The sequence below is a fragment of the Onychomys torridus genome, chromosome 6, assembly GCF_903995425.1.
Source record: "Onychomys torridus chromosome 6, mOncTor1.1, whole genome shotgun sequence".
In the NCBI taxonomy this organism is placed as follows: Eukaryota; Metazoa; Chordata; class Mammalia; order Rodentia; family Cricetidae; genus Onychomys; species Onychomys torridus.
The window spans coordinates 109,357,355-109,384,350 of NC_050448.1; positions in this window are offsets into that span (position 1 = coordinate 109,357,355).

Below are 26,996 nucleotides of genomic sequence, written 5' to 3' on the forward strand. Positions count from 1 at the left end.
TTGATATCTATGGCTTCAAAATACTAAAAATTAAATTATGTTAATACATCATTTATTTCTGACACTTTTTATGTTGGGCTTTTAAATTTTCATAGTAACACAACCCAGGTGTGCTATAATAAAATACTGCATTTTAAAGCAATTTAAAAAATATTTTAAATCCTAATCCTGCTGGTCTGGTGGAATACTCAATCCCATTTGATAGTAATTGTGAAACTTCATTATGGTTGTGCCAAACTTCCAAGATCCTAACTGGGTGTTGAGCCATAAGGAACTGGGGATGTGGAGAGAAAGCCTGATGTTAGTTTTTACTTGTCACCATACAGACTTCCCCTTTTGCCTGTTGGCTCTTTCTATTCACTTCTCTCTCCTGTTGTTTCTGAATGATGGCTGGGGAAGAGGATTCTCAGTAAAGTGTAACAATGACCCTGGCCACCTGTGAGTGCTCCCTTCCTGGCCTTGCTGCCCAGGAGGCTGCAGCTATGAAGGATCCCCCAGCCCAAAGCATTCTAGGGCTGTCTGTCACCTCTCCTGTCGCCAGTCTCCTTTCACGGAATCTGTTTTTAGTTTGAAAGAATTCTTTTTCTCTGAAATTCTAAAAGACATTTGCCTCTGCCTGCCACCCTCCTATCACCCCCTCCCTGCCCTGCAGACCTAGGTTTGGGGAACAAAAGCCAAGAAACATTTTTCAGGAATCTGCTTTCCTCTCTGCCACGTCTATCCCCCCCCCCCCCCCCCAAAGCAATAACCAGTGTCTCAGCTGTTTGAATTGAGAGAAAAGGAAAGTGAACAAGGTAGGAAAAATGTATCTCAAAAGAATATGTAGTTACCAAAAATATAAAATTTTCTAAGTGGAAGACTGACATTATTTTGTATTTAGAATCAATAGTCATCAACAGCAGATTCTCCACCACAGCCTGTCTTTCCATAAAAGTGCAACTGTTTTGTTTCCATGAGTAAAATAAGAAAACAGGAAAGTGTGATTCCTGATGTTTATTTAAAAGTCAACCAATGATGTGTGAAATTATATAATTATTATGTGAATATAGTTTGTTAATTAATATTTTTACTGAAAAGTAATTGGAAAATACTTGCTTGATAAAGTTTTGAATTTCTTTTGTTGCTTGTTTGGGCTATACAAAATACAAACACACATACATGTACATGCACATAAACACCTATACACATATACAAATGCATATACACACATATATACACATACTTACATACACAGATACATATAGAGACATGAAACTCTACTCCCTTAGGTTATAAGAGTTGGTGAAAGATAGATGATAGTCATAGATAGATGATATAAAGATGATGATAATAAATAGTTAGGTATAGATGTATTTATTCATCACTCCAGAGCATGTTTTTGGCCAAATCTTGACAAATAGAGAATTACAAACTTAATGATCAATATTCATTATTAATACACATCTCTATTTGAAACATCAGATTTTGGATAAAGTTAATTTTTTAAAAACACAAATCATAATTTTGATATCTCAAAGATTATGATGAAAGCATTCGCATTTGCATGAACCTTGTGATGGAAGTTATCTCCCAACCTAATGGACTAGAAAACTATATATGTAAACACTTGTGAGTCCATTAGCTTGTAGTAGTTAATTATGCCAACTTGACTGAGCTAAGAAAGATACCTAGAGATTTGGTAAAACATTATTTTTTGGCATGCCTCTGAAAATGTTTCCCAAAGAGATAAACATCTGAAAGACTAGATTGAGTGAAGTCCTACTGTCAGCAAGACAGATGGACATCATCTGATCCACTCAGGACCTGGTCAGAACAAAAAGGTACAGAAGGGATGAATCTATTCTGTTTGAGTTGGGACATCTGTCCCCAGCCCTTAGGCCTTAAAATCCTTGCTTCTTGAACATTGTCACTCAGACTAATCTCACATCCTTGGCTTCCTTGACTTTCAGGATGTAAGTTTGATCTTGGATCTGCTCTACTCATTTCCTGCACCACTGGTTGTACCGGACATCATGGTACTTCTCCACTCCATAATTATGTAAGTTATCCCCTTACAGTAACTCATTTCTTATTCTTCTGTATTTCTATATGTTCTGTTGATTTTGCCTCTCTGGAATATACTACTGATAATCAGCTGAACAATTTGCTGGAAAAAAAGAAAAACAGCCTTTCCTATTGACTAATGTTAATATTTTACAGTCTATAGGTCACTTGCACATATTTTCTATTGATATTTAATAATTTTTGAATAGTGCTTTACACTTTCATCCACACATTTAAAAGGTGAGAATAAGAGAGTAAGTAAGAAGGTGAGCCTTGCTGAACTAGGAATAGTTATGTTCTTTTCAATGCTATGTTCATACAGAAAACCATAAGGCTTTTCCAGGTTGTAGGCTTTTCCCAGAATATCTATATCTATATCTATATCTATATATCTATACCTATACCTATATCTATCTATCTACATATATATATATATATATATCTCCACTTCAAATACTATCATATAAAATAAGCACTAGTGTGTTGGCCAATACCTAACATGGTAACTTCACCTACTATATCTGTCCCCACACACCTTTCTTCTGCAGGATACCTAGCATGATTGACATATTGAAACATGACTTAGACTTATTTTGCCACACCATAATACTTAACACACCAAACATCTTGTTTGCATCAGTTTTCAAGTGTGTCAGAAGAGCCCATCATGAATAATAAATACACCATCAACACCCAGAAAGTCCCAGGCAGTTAGAGCAAAACCAAAGGCTTTGTAACACAAAAACATGGGCTAAGGGAGAAAGCTTTCTTTCCTGTCCTCTGGAATTTATTTACCTCAGTGGGTGAATCATTCGCTAACCATCTCATGCTAATAGTATTAGAGAGAATTTACATGACACCTCACAAATGCCACCTAACACATTACAGTGACAGAATAATGACAGTGTACACTGTCACTCTACTTGCTGTGGTAATTCCATGTACCCCTTTCCATTCATGCTACTCCCATGGTGTGATTTCTTCATGGAAAGGCATCAGCACATTGTACCTAATAAGGACTCTACTTATTTTTACTTTTTATTTTAAACCAGATTCAGTTGCTCTATCTTTGGTTCTGTTCCCAGTCTCCTCTGACAGAATTATGCTTCATGAGCCAAGGGACACAAATATTTTCCAATCATGGTCCTCCTCTGGGGTCATCAGTGTACTTGTTCCCTGAGCTGACTATGAGGGTCTGAGGGTAATTACCATTTCTTATTCATCTCTGTATCTTCAATCTTTGGCATGCTGACTACATTCAATGAAAATATTTGTTAAATAGAGCCACACTCAAAATAATAGTCTTAATATGATAAGTATTAATTTTTTATTAGTTTTTCAGGGTTGCTATAATAGAGTACAATATACTTGGATATTTAAACAATGAAATTTATTTTCTCAAAGTTCTAGAGGCTCAGAGTCCATCATCCAGGTGTGGATAGGTTTGGTTCCCCTGGAGATTTTCTCCTTCCCTTGCTGATGGCTGCCTAACTCAAGAGGCCTTTCCTCATAGAGCTACCTATTCCCTCACAGGGCCTTTCCAGAATGCCTGTGTTTCTCTGGTGTATTTTTTCTCTAATAAGCATACCAATCACATAGAACAGGGCCTTCCCATATCACTTAATTTAAGGCAAATCGACTTTTTGAGGGTCTTGTTTTTAGATGAAATAAAATTATAATGTTCTTGGTGTTTGGATATGGACAAATAAACTTGAGCAAAGAACAATTCAACCTGTAGCAATACTACATGGATTCTTAAAGGAACTAGTGATGTGGTAAAAGGGGGTTTAGAGAGACAGACCAGTATGGCATGTGGGATGAAACTGTTTAGAATGATACAACAGGAATTTCAACAAACTAAGGTTTTATGCAAGTGTTTAGAACAACAGTTTCAGCTAGTGACTCTTCAAGGGCAACCTCAGCCTGTGACTACAGGCTTACAAAGATGATTCAAGAAATAGCAATATCAGTCACTCACTGGCTAAGCTCTCTGCCCTCACCAGAAGGGGAACATGGATGTAAGATATGGCAGCTTCTGTTTGACTAAATGTTATTTCCTAAATAAAGGAACATCTGTGAGCTGTTAATGTTAAACTCTCACTTCAGCTGTGGAATGGAAATAAATGAGACTAGTAAAGGATGGGTCACCAAAGTTTACCATCATCCATCCTCTGAATCGCTCAGATTGCTTCTTAGTTAAAGTTATACAAATGAGGTGCAACTTATCCAGATTTTCTGGTTACTAATGATTTCTTGGGAAACACACATGCAAAGTTAGAAGAAAAGCTACATTTTCAAGGTTTACCCCTTGAAATGAAGTAGAAATATAAAAAACACACAAGGTCAGACAGAATCTTGATTTTTATCAGGCTATAGACTGAATACAACAGATATGTGTCAGCTTCATCCTACTGGTCCCACTGGCTTGGTGGTATGTCCTGGCTCCTCATACATGAGGAATCTGAGTTTTGGTTACCTTCTTAGATCATTATAGGACCTGGATATATTTACATACACTGCAATCAATGGCCCTAGTGTCAGATCTTTATTCTCCTGGTCATGACATGTAGCATTGGTCTCATTTCCTTATAATAATCACAATTGTTTAGGGTCAGTTCCTTGCTTTAAAAACTTCAATGGGTATGTATCCTGAAGAGCCGGACTTAGTGCTATTAAACTCACCAGCTATTCACTTCATTCTTTGAATACCTTTTCCTGATCTTAGACTCAGCTTCATTTTATCCTGACCAGTTTTCTTTCCACTCAAAGTCAATGAAGAGACATAGCTGAGAAGCTGCCCTTTGGAAGAGTATTTCCCCACGCCCATCACAGAGGGATATTCTTGACAGAGAGACATGGTATAACTGCATCCACTGTCTCCTCATATCTATGAGTCATTCTGAAATTCATGGGTCAAGTGTGGCTCTTACAAAAGAAAGGGGGAAACTTTCTGACTACGTGAAGTTTCCCAAGAGTTCTTCCTAATGAAGGTCTTATCTCCCCTTTGCTTGATATGTTAGTCCCACAGTACAAATACAAGCCTGCAAACCCATGGAGTAGCTGTGACATCTTCTGCTCATTCTTTAGTACATAAAATAGCTGCTATATATTTAGTAATATTCTCAGTGGCTCCTCATTTTTTCCTAGAAACATTCTAGAACAATCTAGAATAGATGCTAAAGGTCAGTCTCACCCCAACCCCTGCCCCATTCTCTGATCTGCCATTTGGCTTTATTGAATTTACAGCAATACCAATCACTTGCTCCTGAAATTACATGCTGCTACCTTCTCTATGGGATTCCACATCTCACCATCCTAATTACGACCATGAGTTATGATTTTCTAATTTTTAAATAATTTCAATTTGTTTTTTTATCAGGCTATAGACTGAATAAAAGTTTCCCATCTTGACAGAGAATAATATTTTTACCTGTTAAAGGAAAACTCTATACAATATTTTTCTGTTTTCTAGGTGACTAGATCATAGAGGTACTATGTTAATAATATCCTTACTACCCTATTGTTGTGTGGTATATTGAGGGACATTTTGATCCCATTGTGTAGTGACTCTAATCCATTTTTAGAAGTATTGCCAAAGAGATTGAGCATAGATTGGCATTGAAGAAAAGTTCAAGTTCTTGTAAAACCGTTCACTCTGAGTATGACCTAGTGATCACTAACTCTCTGACCATCATTTTATTTCATATATGTGTGTACGTACATACACATGGTGTGTATGCATTTGTGTATGTGCATGCATGTGTGAATTCATGTGTTCTGTTCAACATCTCCTACTGTTGGTGCTGGCCAGCAGGCAGCCTCTGTCAGTGTTTGATGTACTGATGCTCCCATTCACCATCACATTCTTTATTACCTTGGCAAACTTCTGATGGATATGAAAATGGTTTTTGTAACTGGATTGAAGTTATCTAGCATTTCTATAGAGAGGGAGAAGGACTTTGTATATTACAGTTATAAGAAATGCTTTCTGTAATTGGGTAGGGATAATTCATGGGACTTTTTCCATGACTTGAGGGGAATTTTTCCTAATAATATTTAATTGTATTTTCTATTATTCCAAATTTAGAACACACCTTCCTGATTATTCATTTAGCTTTCAGTTACCTTGATAAAGAAAGCAGTGCTCAGAATAGCTGACACGTGACTTCACTTTCTGAAGCTCCCCAGTGAGTGAATAAATACATATTTCTAGGCATGAAAACTTTAGCACTGGCAGCAGCAGGAAGCTCTTCAGTCAGTGTAAGACAGAATGGAGCTGTCTTCCTGAAGCATTTGTGTGGTGAAGAGCCATTTGCCATGGGTTCAACAGAGTCTTTTTCATATGGAGTAGGGGAGAGGATGCCCAGTAAGTATGGTCTGCTTTACAGTCAGTCTGTGGCATTTGAAGTGACTCATTTTAAAACAATAACAATTACTTGTTACCTGTCTTTGAAAAATGATGTGCTGATGCTAAGACTTTGGGATGCTGGTGCAGACTCCTGAGGCTCATCTCCCTTATTCTAGCAGCCTACATGGCATCTACATGGTCTGAACATAAGGGATACCCAGCCACAAGGATCTGGAGCCCAGATGCTCCTTTGGCACTAAAGGGAAGCTTGCTACATTGTTATCTGTGGGGGAAAATTTTACAAAAGATAAATGACAACTGCAAAGCTGAATATTTACTGACTATCGCATGCAAGCAGGTGGACAACATACATGCTTCAAGCACAATACTAAAATTACACTTCAAGACAGCAAGCAACTATTGGTAGCTGTTAGCAGTAGCAATAGGGATAAGGCAAAGTCATCAAGGATCATGCAAAATTTCTAGAAGCAAGGATGCTAGAAGCAGTTAGGTCTTTGTTATGTTCCTTATGCTTTCTCCATACATCTTCACAAAGTTAGACAGCAGTCATAACAGTTTCAAGCTGCAGCATGAGAACAACTAGTTCAGTCTTTCTACTGTGATTAAATTATACAGTACAGTTGAGCATCATGACATCCTTTTATAATCCTATCATGTGAGAGACTGAAGCAAGAAGATCAAGAGTTCTAAGTTGAGGCTGGTAAGTTAGCTCAGCAGTTAAGAGAACTCCCTGCTTTTGTAGATGACCCAGGTTCAAATCCTAGTACCCATGTGGTGGTTCACAACCATCTTTTATAGCTCCATTTCCAGGAGATCCAACACTTTCTTCCTGACCCCTGGGGGTACCATACACACATGAGGTACACAGATATAGATGTGGGCAAAACACTTGTACATATAAAATAATAAAATTTTAGAGCAGAAGAATGAAAATTGAAAATAAGTAAAGTAAAAATTTTTTAAAGTCCAGTTTTGGCTGCATATTGAGCTTGAGGCAGCTTAATCTACATGAGGATGACTCAAAAAAAAAAAAAAAAAAAAACCAAACCAAATAAAATTTTACAAATAAATTAGATGATGTTGTATTTAAGCAATTAACGTGATACCAAATAGCAGCATGAAAGCATAATAGAGCATTATTCATGAAATTAAGAAGCATAAATAATTATAAATGTTAGCAAGTGCCAGTTTTATCTAAAATTATGGCATATATTCCATTTTAAAATAAATATTATTTGTAGTCAGCATTGCCTACTTAAGGATTTGTCACACTGGCACTTTTTTAAAATAGGATATACATATGCACATGTATGTGAGCACACACACATATACACATACATGCATGCATATATACCTCATGCTAGGTAAATCCCATGTGTTATAATGTAGGTCTATTTTTATATGCATGCATATATAGAACAGATATATGTGGTTACATGATTTAGCATTGTATTCTTTGCATCAGCTTCAAAATCATTTCTATTTCATGACAGACATACAGTCATGCTGTTTGTGCAGCTTTGTGTTCAGATGGGGACTTAGCATGCTGACGCAGTATGCTTAGGAACATGATGCAATCTGGCTGTCCTGAAACCCTGGAAGGATTTGCTACCTGACCACAGTCTAAAATGAAGTAGAAACATTAAAAACATACAATGTGAGGCAGAATCTTGATTCAACTGAACATAATGACAAAGGAATTGGTTTAACTGAAGATCATTCTATAGCACGCTTCTCTGATATCTATATTGCATTCACTTACATCCCAGTAGGAGCAGAAAATTTCTAATTTCTAAAGCAACAATTTCATTCCATACTAATTTTGTTTTTGAGGAAAGTTTCTTGTCATGCTCAGATCTGGAATCTCCTTGTACTTTGTTTCCCAGCATTTTGCATTCTGTTACAGCAACTCGGATAAACCCTGCTCTTTCCTTTACTTATACTGTGTATATTTCTTTGGCTGTCCAACATTTGAACTTTTTTTGTGCTTAGAAAATCCACTGATTTGTGGATCTTACAGGAGGGGGAGGGGAAGGCAGAGACAGAAATGTTTATTCACTGTCTGCCTTACCTCAATCAATCTCACGTAGAAACCCTGAATCTGAAATCTAGTGCTGGTGACCCCAGGAAAGCTGACCACAGATGTTATCATAGCAGCAGATCATCAAGCAGTGACCATAAGGTAGGAAGTGTGTGTTTCCAGGGACAGCAGCATAGTGGAGAAACAACAATACCAAAGATTCAGCGAAGAGACGAAGGCAGCACATGCTAGGAGGTTAGATACCAGTGATGTGGCAACAGTGTGCTCATTAGGCTAGCTCGTGAGATGATTTTACATGGAATCATGAATACTAATAAGCTTTCCTCCCTCCATCTATTTCATAAGCTTAGTTCAATGGTGTTAGCAGTGATTTTTATGAGTTATATAATACCTTCTTTATGATTTGCCTTTCTGTTTAAGGTAGCCAAAGTCCATGTCTATTGTCTGCAAGTAGCCACTCCATCTGTCACAACACATCAGCTTTGGTGGAAGCTTTGTGATGTAGGAAAGTTGTAAAACCTTGGCAGAGGTTAACAGCTAGAGGGTCATTTGGATAAAGAGAGATCTACAGAGTCTGCAGCAGCTATGCTACCTGACTTTAACCCCTGTTGTCTTCAAACCCAGAATAATGATATCATCCCTAGATGTCAATGGGAAAGTTTTTACCTCCTCTTGAGACTATTCTGTAAAGAGTGAGAGAGATATTTGCTACTTTAATGTATACACCTCAGGAAGGCTACATTAAAGCTAAAAGTTGGGGGAAAAAATCAACAAAAGACAACTAACCCAAAGAAATGGATACCTATTGATTGCCCAACAATTTAAAATATCGCCTTAAAGAAGCTAGAAGTGGTATGAGGTATAACACAGAAACAACATCAAATTAGGAAAACAATAGGAATAAAATGTAAAGTTAATAAAAACATAGAAACTACATATACAACCAAATAGAAAACCAAGACTTAAAATAGTGTAATGACAGAAATAGAAAATACACTAGAGAATTTCAGGCATAAAAGAAATTGTCAACAAATGTGAATACAACTAATTTGAAAGTAGCTCATTTGATAAAGAAAAAGAAAACCATCATGTTCTGTATAACCATGTATGTGATGGGCTACTTGTATGATGAGATAGTCTCTTAACATTCTAGTGAAGCTAGAACAGAAATGCATAGTTAAAGAAGAAGCAGAACAAACAGAAATAACAAGGAAGAGAAGAAATTAGTCCATTACTTTTCATTTAGCCCCAGGCAAGTTCTTAGGTCAGCCATTCTTTTCAAAATTTCATAAGAATGATTTCTAGCCTAAATGCTAATGTAGTTCTCTCTACAACCCCTTGAGCTGGTTCTCCATGGTCCATGTTCTCAGATCTGTCTTCCAAGTTACTATTAGGACAGTCATTAAGCTCTGCCTATCACATTAAACTACTTTTCTAGTCCAAAGTTCCAAAGTCTTCAATTCCTCAAAAATAAAAACAAAAACAAAACTAGAAAACATGCAAAAAACACAAAATGCAAAAAACAAAACAAACAAACCGATGATCTGATTCTTCACAGAAATGCAATACAATCCTAGTACCAATTTCTGTATTGTTTAGTTTTTGCTGTTGTGTTAAACACCATGACCAAGGCAACTTGTAGAAAAATAATTTATTTGAGTGTATGGGCCAGAGAGTTAGGGCCATGATGGCAGAGAGATGGCATCACAGCAGGAGCAGGAAGTTAGTTGATGGCTCATATCTTGAACCATAAGCACGAAGCATAGGGATGGACTAGAAATGGCAAGTCTTTAACCTCTTCCTTAACATACTTCTTTCAACAAGGCCACATTCTAAGCATACCCAAATAGTGTCAACTGAAGACCAATAATCCAAATGCCAGAGATTATGAGGCACATTTTAATGCAAAGGACCACAGTTTACAAAGTAGTAGGTTTCCATGTGGCTTGTTCACATACGCTTCATTTTAGTTAACCCTCCCCTTGATCTCTCTCTTAATTAATCCTCTTCTTGATCTCCCTGCAACTCTGAAAGCTCTTTGCTTAAGCCTTTCTATCCTCAATATTCTCCTTCTCTCCTTTTTTTGGGGAGGGAGGGGGTTCAAGACAGGGTTTCTCTGTATAACAGCTCTGATTGTCCTGGAACTTGCTTTGTAGACCAGGCTGGCCTTGAATTCACAGAGATCCACCTGCCTCTGCCTCCCAAGTGCTGGGATTAAAGGTGGTGCCACCACCACCACCCAACTTACTTTCCTATTTCTTATGTTCTCCCATGTCTTTTAAGTCACTGCCACCATGACCTATTTCTAGTTTTTGGCTATTACACGTACTCCAAGTTGAACACACAGAATTAGAAAAATTAAAGCTGGGGGTCTGGAGAGATGGGTCAGAGGTTAAGAGCACTGGCTGCTCTTCCAGAGGTCCTGAGTTCAATTCCCAGCAACCACATGGTGGCTCACAACCATCCATAATGAGATCTGGTACCCTCTTCTGGCGTGCAGGCATACATGCAGGCAGCATGTTGCATTCATAATAAATAAATCTTAAAAAAAAAAAAAAAGAAAAAAAGAAAGAAAGAAAGAAAGAAAGAAAGAAAGAAAGAAAGAAAGAAAAGAAAAGAAAATTTAAAGCTGGGATCCACATGTGAGGAACAATATGCAGCATTTGTCTTTCTGTACCTGGGTTACCGTACTCATGTGGTTAATATATGCAATGTGATTTTCTTCAGCTGTAAAGAAAACTTAGATAGCAAAACCTACAGGTAACTAGGCAAAAGTGGGAAAAGGTAAGGCTTTAAAGAGATAAACTAAGTGCAGCATTTTTTTTTTTTTAAAGAAGACAGCTCTGATGGTTAGCTTTTGTTGTGAACTTGACACAAAACCTAAAGTCACATGGCATGAGGAAACGTAAGATAAGGAACTGCCCAGATCAGATTGGCCTGTGGTCATATCTGTAAGACATTATCTTGATTGACAACTGATGTGGGAGGGCCCATGTCATTGCGAGTGGTTCCATCATAGGCAGGTTGGTGCTGGGCTATGTCAGAAATTAGTTGAGTACGAGCCAGGGAGCAAGACTGCAAGCAGCACTCCTCCTCAGCTTTAACTTTCCTCCATGGTGAACTGTGACCTGGAAGTATAAGGTACAAATCCTTCCCTCCTCAAGTTGCTTTTGGTCATGGCTTGGAACAGCTACAGGAAGTAAACTGGAACAGAAACTTGTAGAAGGAATCTAAAAAGTTATTAGTAATAAAAACAAACCTGAGGCCAGTTATTTGGGTGAATGCTGGAAGATCAGAGACACAGAACAAGCCACAGCTTCCTCACCTTGCCAGTTCCTCAGATGGTCTTGTTTCCTCAGACTGTATGTTTCTGTGTCCTCATCCCAATGGGTCTCAGCTGAACTGTGCTGCTCCAAAGCCTAAAATCTTAACCATCCAAATGCTGCTGGTTTCTGGTCTTCCAGCCTTATATATCTTTCTACTTTCTACCCCCACTCCCTGGGATTAAAGGCTCACTTTCTGGGATTAAAGGCGTGTGTCACCATGCCTAGCTATTTCCAATGTGGCCTTGAACTCACAGAAATCCAGAGGTATTTCTGTCTCTGGAATGCTAGGATTAAAGGCGTGTGCTATCACTGCCTATATTTATGTTTAATATTGTTCCCATCCTGCTCTCTGACCCCAGACAAGTTTATTAGCCTGCACAATATTTTTGGGAGCAACTTCCTTATACTATGAGATAAAGAAGCAAATTCTGTCTAGAACTTTAGATTTTGACCCAATTAAGCTTGGTATTTGAAGACTAGGTCATAATACTAACTGCCATGAAGTATCTCCTTGAACATTAGGGTTCATATTTGTAAAATAAAAGGGCCATGTGGAATATTCTCTTTGAAACAATTTCATAGGGTTTTGAATCTTTACATGTCATTGGAGAAACAACCCCAAACTATTGGCTTATGTTGTCCTGTTAGTTTCAGTCAAAAAGTACATTCTTATGGTTAACACTCATTAAATGAAAACTTTTTCATTTATAAGGTTTTATTTTTACTCTTGTATCTGTGTCTATATCTGGGTGTGCCATAGATATGTGAATAGATGTCCACAAAGACTTGGGACCGGTGGTGGAGTCCCTGTAGCTGGAGTTACAGGTGGTTTGACCTAATCCACATGGGTGCTGGGGGCTGAACTTGAGTCCTCTGGAAGAGCAGGAGGTACTGTTAACTGCTGAACCATCTCACCAGCCCCAAGTTTTCATTTCTGAAGTTAAAAGTCCTATTTATTTTATGAGCATATACTTGTTCACTGTAGTACTATTAGAGATTACATATAAAGCAAAATAATTTCATCAACCCACCAGCTGGAGATGATCATTTTTAACGTATGATTATATCTAATTCAGAATTTTTATTACTCACAGAATGGTGAGTCACAGTACACTTTTTAAAAATTTTAATCCTATTTTAGCAATACAGTATAATTTTCTTATATTGATCATTATTATTGATGGCATGCTCTACAATGTTTTCAAATCAGTTGTCAACTTCACTGCCTCAAGGGCCACTCAATTTAAAAGAGCTTCCGTTTAGAGGAAGGAACATGCCATCCTTTCTAAAACTAACCTCCCATCATCAGAACATCTGTGTCTTCACAAAATCCATGTGTTGAAGTCCTGAGCTCTATGATGATAGTGTTAGGATGTGGGGCTTTGATGGGGCATGAGTATAGAGACTTCATGAATGGGATTGGAGAACACTTTTGTAAGAGAGACCTTTTTCCTTTTTGAAGCTGATGAGAACCATGGATCGATGCCCATGAATCTAGAAGGAGTAGTTCAAAAGATCAAGAGGCAGGACTTCTCCAGTCACCATTTCTGCCAGCCCCCTGATCTTGGACTTCACAGCATTTAGCATGATGAGAAATAAACTTCAGTCTTTAGTATGTTACCCAGTCTACAGTGCTTTGTCATATCAACCTAGTATTGGCATGCTGTATCTTTACCTTCTTTATCCTAATGTCTTATATTGGATACATATAAAAACTTAAATACCTCCAAGTATTTATCTGAACAACTTTAGATATTCTCTAAGAATATGAAAACTTTACATTATTTCAAATATGGCACAGTTTTAAAAGTTTGGAGTTTATGAAAGCAGTTAATAGAGCCTTATAAAGTATTAGTAGGAATTATATATTAAAAAAATCACAAAGCTCTTATACTTTAATGTATAGCTAACATACATTAATAGTATTTGCTTTAAGTATAGAATTTCCCGTGTAATAATAACACATGAATATTAAAATAATTCAAATTAAGAGAACATACAACTCAAATTATCTTGGGGTACATATGTATATGTCTTTTATGAACAGGATTTTAGTATCAACTGTGCATATTAATGAAATTACAGCTAATTCTGTACCTCTTATTTTCGCTTTTTTTAGGGAATCCCTTGATATTTTGGATATAGTTATCATTTTTCTAATATAATTCTTTAAGCACTCAGAAATATATTTTAATTGAATAAGGGTTTTCATAAGCACAGATAACATCTGTTGCTGTAGGAGGATAAATACTCTGCATATATCCAAGTGATAAAAATTATGGAGAATTTATAATTGTTTTAGGACTGTGTCTAAAAATTTTAAATTAAAATATTAATAAAGCATTATCTTTCCATTTATAGTTAGTATATGAACAAATCATAAAATTTTGTAAGGTACAAATGTCACTTTATATCTAAACATGAATTACTGTTTGGTAGATCAAAGGGAACACAGCAGTACCTATAAACAGAAAGCATACATTCAACCGGGAGTCCCAAGTCTGAGCCTTTATATAGAAAACGTTATTTTGAAAACAAATAAAAACAATGCAGAGTGTTCTTCTGGAATTTGTCTCATCAGTGATGATTATGACCATGGTAGCAAGCAAGGGGAGGTGGAAAGTAGATTAAAACAGCTAAGGACTGGCTCAGAGTATAGGCATGCTTGCTGCACAAGCATGAAGACCCGAGATTGGATCTCTAGCACCCACATAGAATGCAAGCATGTACTCCAGGGGCAGAAACAACAAGATTGGTTGAAAAAGCCAGCCTTGCTGAGAAGTGATGATGAGCTCAATATTGGGTGAAAACCCATTTCAAGAGAATGAAGTAAGGGCTGGTGAAGCAGGACATGTGTTATCCTCACTAGCCTCTACTTGTAACACACACACATACACACACACATGCGCGTGCACACACATGCACGTGGATAATTTAATCCTCACAATGAAATCTTTTCTTTCAGAAAGACATCAATAATTATATGTTAATATCTCAAATATTTCCATTCTAATAGTTTCTCTTCAAGTTTTCATTCTTTCCAGGAGAAATTAATCTTAAGTTTTTACTGAAATATTTTCCTATAAAGCTTCATTTGTCAGTTATTTATAGGGCCCTGTTATATATGGGACACTGCTTTAATACTATTTATTGGTACTTACCTTAAAGTTATTTTGAAGTATCGCTCATATTTCATCAATTATTTGTGAGTGGGGAATTTGTTTTATTTCCATAATGACAATAAATAGGATTGGATTTTTATTGATTTTACAAATATCAGGAGGCAATTCAAAGCCCTTTCTTGGCCCAGATCTCTGATTTGCTGAAGTCAATTATGTACATAAACATGTACATGCACACATGCACATACACACACACATACATACACAGTTATTTCTTTCATTACTTTTTTTAGGGTAAAGTGACTTGTAGATTTTATTCTTATTTGCAAACAGTCAGCTCATAATAAAATAAATATTTTAATAAAATTTGGTAATTTTTATATAATCCACTCTGACTTTAAAGTTATTCACATAGATAGTAGAAACAGTAGAATAATATGCAAAAATAAATTTCCATTTCAGTAGAGGACCTGCTTTTAGAATTAGGTAAATGGAATAATTGTTTTTCTATGTGCAGTCTTACAAACATAGGCATCCTATGAACCAAAAGCTCAAGTGCAAAAACTGTCTATGGTGCCCTAAGCCCTGGTCTAGTACTATGGGCAATGAAATATAAAATGCTCATTAATATTACTATTTCACAGAGCCCCTGATGGCTCTGTACTACCCTCTTCCATGTCCCTATCTCATTCTAGGCAAGCCCCTTGTCTTAGTGTTTGTATTGCTATGAAGAGACACCATGACCACGGCAACTCTTAGAAAGAAAACATTTAATTGAGTTGGCTTGCTTATAGTTCAGATGTTTAGTCCATTATTGTTATGGTGAGAAGCATGGCAGCTGGTGGTATGGTGTCCTGCAGATAGGCATGGTGCTGGAGAGGGAGCTGAGAGTTCTTACATCTTGACTCACAGGCAACAGGAGGTGGTCTCAGACACTGGGTGGTATCTTGAGCATATAAGACCTCAAAGCCTGCCTCCCCAGTGACACACTTCCTCTAACAATGCCATACCTACTCCAACAAAAGCTACACCTACTAATAGAGCCACTCCCTTGGGCGTCATTTTCTTTCAAACCATGATACTCCCTCTTTCACTCAAGGAGTTTCTAAAAATTACTCTCTTTTAGGATAAAGATTTTTCACTTGTAACTGGTGATGACAAATAGGAGAAAACCCAGGTAAAACAGATATATCTAAATAGTTTTTAGAGGAATATACTCCAAAAAAATTCAGTGGAGTTTGATGCATCATAGAAAAAAAAAAGAGAGAGAGAGACAAAGAAATATTAACAAAAATTGTGAAAAAGAGGATAAAAGAATAGATTTGGGGATGCTAGAAAAGTTTCTCTTTGGGGGAAGAGTCCTAGGTATGTTCCTATTGGTAAATAAAGAAGCAACCTAGAGTTCAACCACACAGTTTCCAAGACAGGGTTCTGCAATAGGCACAGAAGCAGAGCTATGTACTTGAGCCACACTGTATCTCCTCTTAGATTAAGAATTAGAATTGAGGATCCCTGCAGCCTGTACTGAATCCACCAGGTTTAAATGAATCCCCAGGGGAGTCTTGGCCCTGGAGGAGATGGGAATGGAGGGGAAGGGCTGGGGGGAAGGTGGGGACAGGGGCAGGAGTGGGGAGGACAGGGGAACCCATGGCTGATGTGTAAAATTAAAACACAAATATAATAAATTAAAACAAAGAATTAGAATTGAGTGGTTTTTACAGGACATTTGCAAAATCTGTAATGATTTCTAATATGATGGCTTGGTTTAAAATTACTATTTTCTGAGTGACCTTCCTGTCACTGGAGGCATTTTGGTTTATATTTTCCACTGTACTGGTCTTCATTCCATGGGGTTATAGGCTGCACTTGTCACAAGACTTTCTAGTTTGTTTGTTTTTTTTCCATGAACTACATATATTCTTTGTGCATCCACAGAGCTAAATGGATCAGATCATGCCACAGGTGCCCATTTTCTCCCCAATATTTACTTAATTTTATTTTACTTCTTTTTTTTATAAGCAACAGAATTTCCATTTTTGAATTATATGATTCTTGGTAATTATTCAAAAACTAAACAAATGTATACCAGTCTAATTATATCCTTTTTCTAAATTATCAGCTTGTCACTCACTTTGTTCTGTTTCCTGCTTTGCTCTTTACTTGTTGAAGTCTTAGAAATTAAGTCCATCAGTAAATGCAGGGACTGTGCTAGGGTCTGGTAGAAAAGACATATGAATATCCATACTGATGAAAATGATCTGGTCATGTTGTTTTGAAGTTCACTTCATGGTCCTCCCTTATTGATTTTGGAGATACGGTTTTTATGTTTAAATCTCTCTCTCATTTCACCTTTACCTGGGAAATTTCACTCTGTTTCTATAGTTCCCTTTCTCCTTGACTTGCCCATGGTTGTGATGTTCCTCTGTGCATGTTTGGGTATCACTTGGACCTCTGGGCACTTCAGCTTCTGCTATACTCACTATCCAAGGGTACCATGGACAGCGAATGGACATTTCTTGGAGCCAGCTATGACATGTTTGAATGTTTTAACATTAATTTTACAACCTGTTCAAGGAAATTCAGCTCACATTTGTAGGAGACAAGCAAGGTAAAGGCAAAGAAAATGCAATGCAATTCTTAAATGATTAGTAAGCACCAAATAACACAATTTATCCTTCAAGTTTTAACTCCAGTTTTGTGAATATTTACATTTTCTTTCTTTCAGAGCATCATAGCTGGAGCTTGGAGGGTGAAGCAGTTGCTCATTCTAAACAATCCTCTAACAATTGATCATTTTTTATTAAGATTAATAATAGTAATAATAAAACAATAAATCTGGAGAGACAGCTCACTGGATACAGCCAAGTTGAACAACATGAGCTTTTTTTTTTTAAGATTTATTTATTATATACACAGTGTCCTGTCTGCATGTATGCCTGCAGAGAGAAGAGGGCACTGAATATCATTACAGATGGTTGTGAGCCACCATGTGATTGCTGGGAATTGAACTCAGGACCTCTGGAAGACCAGCCAGTGTTCTTTACCTCTGAGCCATCTCTTCAGCCCCTAATGACATGAGTTTGATTCCTGGAACTCACAAGGTGGAAGGATAATTGACTTCTGCAAGTTATACTTTGATCTTCACATGCATGCTAGGGCATGTACATGCACATATAAAGAGCCACAATAAAAATCAACCAATGTGAAAACAATGATTTGACTCCACAATAATTTGTCAGAAAACAATGAAAAGTCACAAGATGAAATCAGTGTGAAATCCAGAGCCTGAGACAGAGAGCAACTCTTGCCATCCCTCTCCCTTCCTACAACTTCATCACTGTATGTTTAATAAGTACAGTCTGGTGATGGTGGTCATGACGGTGATGGTGACAATGACGATGATGATGGCAATAAAAATAGGACCAGGTTCCGTGAAGATGTCCTTTTCCATTTCACATGTTTACATTGTTTTGTCTACAGGGAGTTCAGGTTTTCTCTTGTGCATTCTTCTGCCTCATTTAATGCAGTAAGTTTTAGAGGGACAGTCAATAATAAGAACTTTAGAAACATTGACCAACTTCCATGCTCACCTCTGCAGAACTGCTGATAAATGCCCAATGATTTGTAATCCTAAAGCTAACGTTAACTCTTACTGGACTGTGCATGTCTCTAGTTGGCGAAACAAGAGCCAGCATGACTTGCTTTCCAGCCTTGATTCAGATTATCGCTAAGTACATTTTGAAATGGTCTTGGGATTTCTTTTCAGTTCTCTGTGCTAGAGCCACTGGCAGCACTGAACAAGCTAAGAAGAAATGCTGCAGAAGGCATTTCCTGTTTCATTTGCACATCTCTCTGATTTCTGTGACATGGTCTTGTGCCCTGTCAACTTCTAATAGTTCTAATTGCTCAACTATCTGCTCTTACCCAATCATGAAATCCTTTTAACATTTCACTTTTCCCCTCAAGAAAATGTATCCTAGTTTCTAGGATGTGACCTTCATTCAGTTGCTTCCGTAAATACCAGGCAGAGGACTCATTCAGGCTCTCAGCAAAGAGGCCCCATCATCACTGACTTCCCCCTCATCCCCTTAATGGCCCCATAGCCGCCTTGCTGGATTGTAGGCTTTTAATGTCATAAATAAGCTTGGCCTCAGACCTGCTCACTTCTTTGCCCCCTTTCCTACAGTCAGTTCTTTTAGAGTTCCTTTCTAAGTAGAGAAGATATTTATTTTCTATTTCTTTAAAAATTTTGCACCATGTGAAGGGAAGAGGAACCTTTCCTTTGCTGCGTCATTTCTAGAAGCATTCATTTCCCACTTTGAAGCAGTAAAACGCTAAGCACACTTACCACTTACTGGTAAGACTGGCTTTCAGGGTGATGCTGGGTTTTAAAAAACCACTTCCCTGCTATTTACCCTGACCTTAATTTGTTGGTTTGTCTTTTTTTTTTCTCAGAATTAATGATTATGTGCTGCATTTTACTTTCTGTCCTCCTAAATTTCCATGTTGTCTTTAAATACCTCTAGCTTCTATTTGAGATTAGATCATATGCTTCATGTGATTTAATCACTGCTTCCTATATCCTCTCTTTCCTTTCAGTTCCAAGTATTATTTAATCTTAAACCTAGCATTTGTTCCTTCCTTTTTGGGTGATGTACACGTTAAATTGGAAATCAGCTTGGCATCAGACCCAGACTTGTTTCTTCCACTTAGTGTAATCCTGTTCTATACTGAGGTAATTAAAATCTTCCACTATTACCATTGTGCCCTTTTCTTACATATTTGCCCCCCTCCTCTCCTCTCTTTGTGTGTATGTGTATGTGTGTGTGTGTGTGTTACACATACTTGCATGCACATAATATTTAGTAGTTAATTTCTTCCCAAACAACCTATAACATTGCTGGTATCACATATTTCACTAATTTTTAATACCAAATACTTGTTGCCAATCACAACATATTTGAGAAACATTTTATTCAGGAATCTTTAAAATTGCACCATAAACAATGAACACATAAAATTTTCTGTCGATTCTTACAAATAGGAGTGTCTCGCATAGACTATCCATTATAAGGTTTATTTTTTAAAAAGCCTCAGGATTAATGTCCTAACATTAACAAGGCTTTGTTAAACAATAGTTGACCACTTTAGGTAAGCAATTACCTGTGGTGGAGGGAAGTTACTGTGGTATGTGCACATATTGCATGTGCGATGATGACCTCGTAAAATGGCTGCATATTTTAAAAAGAAGCAGAGTTTTGCGTAGAAAGGAAATTTTGAAAATCTAGACGCAGTCTTTAGATTGTTTGCAGCCACTGCTTCTAGGCAACAGGGAAGAGCTGTTTACAGTCTGGGCTCTCTCTTCCCAGCCCCCACCTCTGGAAGCTTTTCATCTGCTGCCGCTGCAGCAGTTTGATTGAACTACCAGACTGGGGACCTGCGACGGCCCCTCCTCCACCTCACTTTAGACTCCTGGAGCCCAGCTGTTAGAGCCTATCTAGCTAATCACCCCCTTTGCCACCAGGCTCTTTTGTGGGAGTTAATGCCGTGTTCAGAAAGGACAGTGATGCAGAGACAGGGAAGGATTTGATTTTTCATTTTACCTGCACGAAAAGCAGCATCAGGAAATGAGGAACTCCTTGTCCTTGGTGCTTGACTTCGCCAACAATCACCTGCTGCTGCGGCTGAGGGGGTAACCAGTGAAGAGGGACCTTGCTTCTTGAGATGAGAGTAAAAGTGAGGGAAGGAACTCTTGACCCTGGCTTCCCAGAAGCAGTGTTGTGGGGTTTTTTGGTTTTTTGTTTTGTTTTTTTCCTCATAAGGAAAGCTCACGTTTTTCCAGAATGACAAGTAAACACAACACGATTTTTAATTTACTTTCTGAAAGCATCTACTTCATCCGCTTGAGAACTGGAAGGGTGGGAATTTAAGGAAACAATAATAGGATATCAACTTGTAAAGGTAGCTTATTTCTGGCCTGGGGGAACAGGCTTTAATTCTTCTTTTATCTTGAGGCCAGAGGAGGAGGATGTTTGAAAGGGGCAGGAAAGATGGAAAGACCACTAGGAAAGCCTGGAAAGAACAAGATGAGATCTGAGGCTCTTAGGTCAAGGTTACTGTTGCTGTTGCCTGGAAACCTCTGTGCCTTGCTTTTATCCCACTCTGAGAGGCTGCTGGCCCGACTTGAACATGGAGCTCAGCAGCTGAATTTCAAGCATGGCAGCTGACCAAAGCTGAGTGAGAACCTTACAGGGATGCCTCAGTTTCCTTGTTTCCAGGGAGCTGGAAGTGCTCATCTTTCAGAAGGTTTTCCTGATTACTTTCTGTAACTAATAACAGTATCGGTCAAATGTAGAGAAATACTGGCTTGTTGACTAAGAAATTGGAATCTGGAGTCTCATATTATTTTGTTCAGATGCTACCTTTTTGCATGATTTTAATGAATTAATACAGTGGTATGTATGGATCATTTAAAATCCAGCCTATAATATATAGCAAGCACTGGAGAAATGTTAGCTATTATAACTAATAAATTTTTGGGTGAATTCAAGGGAAGAATTAGTAGCTAATCGTTTTTACCTGGTCATCGTTGTTTTAGTTGTCTTTATAGTTATTATCAACTGCAAAATTAGTTAGAATTTAATACCATTGGACAAAGCATTCTTCAAACTCTATCAAAATGAGAAATCAGTGTAAAATATCACACTTGAAGAATGACCTTAAACATAGGCATTGGTGCCTGTAAGTGGCTCAGCTTTCCACCGAGTCTGACTACCTGCGTTCTACTCCTGGAGCTCACATGGGAGAAGAAGGAAACCAGTTGCTGCAAGTTATCATGTGACTTCCACGTGCACAGGATGAAGCGCTAGCATTTGCTGTTATGATTCGATGGTGATAAATCAACTGTCAAGCATGCTGCTCTATGAACTAGTGGTGGAGATACTGTCCCAAGATAGTTCAACACCACTAGTTCGTAGCAGTGCGTTCTCAAGCCAGCCTAAATTACAAGGATCATACCATCTTAGAAAACCCAAACTATACCAAACTAAAACAAAGCAAACACACAGGATAAATGAAATTCTGAGGTGAATCATTCCAAGGCAATACACAGAATTCTGATGAGGCAGTTACAGGCTAATCAAATGTATGTGTAATAAAGACAGTATTAGAGGTGCAAAGTCTTTAGAAATTTGTACTTATCTGTTTTCGGGACATTACTAGAAATTATCTTTACCCAAGAATGCAATAGGAAGGTAAGTATGGAGTCCAGAAAACTATGAATCCTTAATACAGGGGTAGTAAGAAGGAAATAAAAATAGCATGGATACTGCTATACAACTAAACTGTGATGATCTTTACATTGACTTAATGTGAAACAGTGTTGATCTCACTAAAGTTGTTGCACGTCTAATGTGTGGTTACAATGAGGAAAGATGCGTGTGTATGTGTGTTTGTGAGCGTGTGCATGTGGTGTGTGTGTGTGTGTATGTGTGTTCTTTCTCGTATGCATGCACACACATAAGGAGGACATCTAGAGTCAACACAGAGACACATATTTTTCTCCTTTGGAGTAGCAGCTCAATAGGTCATACAAAAAGTATGAAAATTCAAGAAACAAGGTTTATTTAGGCAGATGAAAGAAAATACCAAAAAAAAAATATGGTTAAAATTATTGAAAAATGGCTACCATAATGGAATTGGGAGGTTGGTCTTGTTTGTGATTACTCTGAACCTTGCAATATTATTTGCCTTTGTATTTATAAGTTTGATGGGGTAAATTTTGTATCTGATTTATGTACTACCAGAGTGAACAGTGAAAAAAAAATCATAACTGGAAGCTAGTGTTGCAGGTCTTGTTAATCCTTAACCTAGACCTAGGAAAGTTCTCAGAGCATTATGACAAGGAAGGTCACATTAAACAGCATCTGTAAAGGGTGTGGGGTGGGTATTCAGTATAATGTTTACATGCACACTGACTGGTGAAAAAATAAAGTTGTGAAAAATGACATGAAACAACCTTGGAGGCCTTGATAGCTACACAATCTGCTCACTATTATTTCACAAAGCCTGACTGAAGTAGTTAGCAACACAGGACATTAAAGTAATTATTAGTAGCTGATTGCAAATCAAAGTGTTTGAGATACTGAGAAAATAAGCCTTGAATTATTTCCATAATTTTAATATATTCTTTGTGATAATATAAAAGAGATAAATGATCCTTTCATAGTTGGTGGCCAACTCTCAACTCACAGGGCTCTCATATATTCAGCCAACATAAACAAAGAATCTGAAAATGAATTTACAAGAATTATATGTAGAAATGGACATATCAGTTATGAAGAATGGGAAGTACTAAGTATCAGATTTATAACTATTCTCACCTAACAGCTGTCAATGTGCCTAAGTATGTTAATATTACTAATGTAGTCAGGAATGGTATTTAAGATCTTTCTGAAAACTAAGCAGTCAGTCTATATCTATATAAATTAATATAATTCTACTTTGCTATATTTATTTTATACATAATTTATAATGTGTTTATATTAAGATGTGTATATTTATTTGTTTATGTACAAATATTCTCATTTAGTTCAATTAGGATTGTTTGCAGAAGATGGGTACAACTTACCAATGCTGCACCACTGAAAAAAATTATTCTCCCCCCATACTTGTACTTTTAGTCAATTCATAGTGTGTGATTTCAATCTCAGCTATCCCCCAAAGGTTCACATTTTAAACACTTGCTCAGTTTGCTTCCCAGCTGATGGTGCTATCTTGGTAGGTTGTGGAAACTTTGCAAAATAGGGAGGGCCAACTGTCAGTCAGAAGGGGCATTCCCTCTGAAGGCTACCTGGCTCCTGGCTCTGCTGCCTCATCCATTATGATGTGAACAGTTTTCACCAATATGAATCGAACTGTTCTACTGTGCTTCCCCTCACTATAATCAGCTATAGCCCTCTGAAATCTCAAATCAAAATAAAATAAATCCTCCCTCAAGTATGTCTGTAAGGAATTTCAGTTACAGTGGAATGAGAGGGGCAAATGTAGCTTGTACATGTTTGTGTGTGGAAACGTAAGTGACATAGCTATAGCTTCAAATGTCCAATTAATTGTTATCTAACACAGTAATGCCAGTGTGCATAAAACATTAGAAATTATTCCTCATATTGAGCTTCCATTGGAAACCAACTAATAACAGCCTATCCCTTCCTCGATCATGCTTACCAGCCTCTGGTATTTTATTTTATTTCTTTTGGCACACACACACAGAAGAGAAGGTGTGATATTTGTCTTTTTGTGCCTTAGTTATTTATCTTGATTTAATGTCTTCAATAATGCAACAAATCACAGAGTTCCATTATTTTCATTGAGGAAAGAGAGAGAGAGAGAGAGAGAGAGAGAGAGAGAGAGAGAGAGAGAGAGAGAGAGAGAATACTATTGCTGAATTCTTAAGCTTTACAATTTATGATTGTCCCCTTTAAAATTTTTAACTCTTTGCTGAAATTCTCATTCACATTTCAAATCATCTTTCTAATTTCATTGAATTGTCTTCCATTCTTAAAACAAAACAAAACTCTTGTGAATTCTTTGTCAGTCAATTCATTGATTTAGTTTTCTTTGGGTCTTACTGACAAGGAGTTAATTGTGTTCTTCCTTTTTTCACTATTTCTATGTCCTTATATTAATATTTTTCTACCTGGTAGATGAGTTTTCCCAAGAATTTTTTGTTAGTTAGTTAGTTTGTTTTTTCAGTAAAAGACTTTCTTGTAGATATGTCCTGGAATGCTGAATAGATGTGTGGCACTGCCTTTGGACCCCAGTGAGCATTTTAGTATAGCCTCTATGGAACTTCTGTATTTATAATCAGCTTTGGTACGTCTACAGGTGTTTAGGTGGCTTAGGTTCTGCAGTTCTAGAATCACATCACTGTCTGGGATATAGCTCCCAACTGGAAGCAAATTCATTAGCAGCTCAAGGTACTGTATGTCCAGCTGTGGGTGGGGCTTACCTGCAAATTGTCCTGGATTGTGTGATAGTAGCACCAGCCACTGGGTCAGGTCAGTGTATCATGGCATGTCTAATAATGAAATAGTGTACTTGTCCACAAAGAAGCTGAGACACATAAGACATCTCCTGTAGGGTACACATCATTCCTTAAGAGCTACATAGCACAGACAGATTTCTGTGTGTCACCAGCTCCCAAAATACAACATGGAGACTTATTATTAATTATGAAAGCATGGTCTTAGCTTCGGCTTGTTTCTAACTAGCTCTTATAACTTAAATTAACCCATATTTTTTTAGTCTACATTCTTACACAAGCTCGTTACCTCATCTTCATTTTGCTCATCCTGCTTCTTGTGAGTCTGGCTGGCAAATCCACCTTCCATCTTCCCAGAGCTCTCTCTGTCTAGAAGTCCCTGCTATACCTCCTGCCCAGCTATTGAATGTTTAGCTTTTTATTAAACCAATCAAAGTGACATATCTTTACACAGTGTCATCAAATATCTTGCAACAACATAGATGGCTTTGGGGAACTTCCAGGAGCCACACTTCTCAATGAGGACTGTGTAGCTGCATTATGGTGCCCAAATGTGGGGTGGGGTCCAGTTTCTGTTTCTATGGGCCTCAGTAAGCAAACCTTGTAAAAATAGGATGCTTTACTGCTTCTTGAGATCATAGAAGAATGAGCATGACTGCCTGGATGCTCCCTGAAGAGTAGACCAACTAAGTCACTTACAAAAGGCTATTCAGTTGTATATCCCTGGAGTTGCAAATGAGTGAACAATGTCACTCATCTGTTTCCCCTGAACTCCAGGGCCCATGTGGCTCTGTACATGCTGTCTGGCTGTTATTGGGAACAGATGCTATGTGTTTATGGCTGCCCAACCACATCCTGAAACAGTGAGAAAGTTGGGAACATCTCCTTGTCAGTCCAAAAGGATGGGGAAATTTGCTCATCTACTCTGCAGGACCCATGTAGGATGAGTTTCTTGATGATTCTATACAATAGGATCTTAAATGAGGAAGGCATGATGTAGGATGGCTTCTTTTTCTGACCCAATGCATCAGTGTAACTCAGCAGCTTTTAGACAGCATAGGACTTGTGAGGTTGTCAAGTTCCCCAGTAGTAAGTGCCTCAGGCATCAGGTGTGACTAGGACTTCTGAGAGTCTTCTGTTTTTGTAAACAAAGATTTTTCTCTGTCCAGCTCGATCCTGTAGCTATTTTCAAATAATCACTCAGAGGCTTATATTAGTTATAAATGTTCAGCTGGTAGCTTATTAACTAGCTCTTACATTTAAGTTACCCATTTCTATTAATCTATGCATCACTATTTGACCTGTGGCTTACCTGTGCTCTGGCATCTTGCTCCTTCAGTGTTTGCTGGTCTCTGTCTGACTCCATCTCTCATGATTTGGTTGTCCCACTCACACTTCCTACCTGACTACCAGCCAATCAGCTTTATTATTAACAATGAGAGCAATACACATTCACAATGTATAGAAGGACATCCCACAGCATGTTTTATCTTTCTCCATTTAGTAAAGTTCCACTTGCTCTTTTACTGATCTTAAGTCCTCCCACTCAATCAAGTATCTGGTACATACAAGGCATGTAGATGGACTTTTGTTTGGGATGCCAACTCTCAAATAATGACATGGAGAATTTTTATTAATTATGAAAGCTCAGCCTTAGCTTACGCTTGTGTATAACTAGCTCTTATAAGTGAAATTAATCCATTTCTATTCATCTACATGATGCCACTGGGCTCCTGGCTTTTACCTCTCCTCTGGCACGTCCTGCTTTCTCTGTGTCTAGAGGGTGATCCCTCCTTTCTTCTCCCCTGAGACCTGTCTGTCCCCAGAAGTCCCACCTAACCTCTTCCTGTTTAGCTGTTGGCCATTCAGTTCTTTATTAAACCAATCACAATGACACATCTTCATACAATGTAAAGAAATATTCCACATTTCTCCTTTTTGTTTAAATAAAAAGGAAAGGTTTTAACTCTAACATAATAAAACTATGAACAATAAGAAAAATTATCAGGTAAAGATTACATTCACTATGTCCAGTTCATTTGTATTTGACATA